We start from the raw sequence: 598 nt of genomic DNA on the forward strand, positions 1-598 counted from the left end.
CTAAAAGTGATAATCTTAAAACCATGCTGGCCCCGAGCCTTCTAAAGGGTAGTGTCCCCAATAAGAAGAAGGACCTTAGAGATCTATTGGGGCTTAAAGGTAATCATAGATGCAATAGATGTAAAATTTGTCCAAGGATGCTGACACAAGATCACTTTAAGTCCAAAATGACAGATCACGAATATGAGATTAAAAACTATATTGACTGTCTGTCCACATATGTTATATATATTTTACAATGTGGGTGTGGACTACAATATGTAGGTCGCACAAAACGCCATCTGAAAATACGTGTGATGGAACATTTAAGAAATATTGTCAACATCCCTAAAACATTGACCTCTGGTAAACCATTAACCCATTTGCTGTCCCATTTTAAGGATGTCCATCAATGCAGCACCACAGGGGTCAAATACATGGGTATAGAACATATCACCACTACTACTAGAGGTGGCGATAAGGATTTATTTATCGCAAGGAGGGAGCAATTCTGGATATACACACTCCAAACTAAACATCCTGGGGGGTTAAATGATTATGTGGAGTTGACTCCCTTCTTGCGGTAACTAAATGACAGGTGATCTTTTCTTTGCAGTCT

The sequence above is a fragment of the Ascaphus truei genome, unplaced genomic scaffold (genome assembly GCF_040206685.1).
Source record: "Ascaphus truei isolate aAscTru1 unplaced genomic scaffold, aAscTru1.hap1 HAP1_SCAFFOLD_591, whole genome shotgun sequence".
In the NCBI taxonomy this organism is placed as follows: domain Eukaryota; kingdom Metazoa; phylum Chordata; class Amphibia; order Anura; family Ascaphidae; genus Ascaphus; species Ascaphus truei.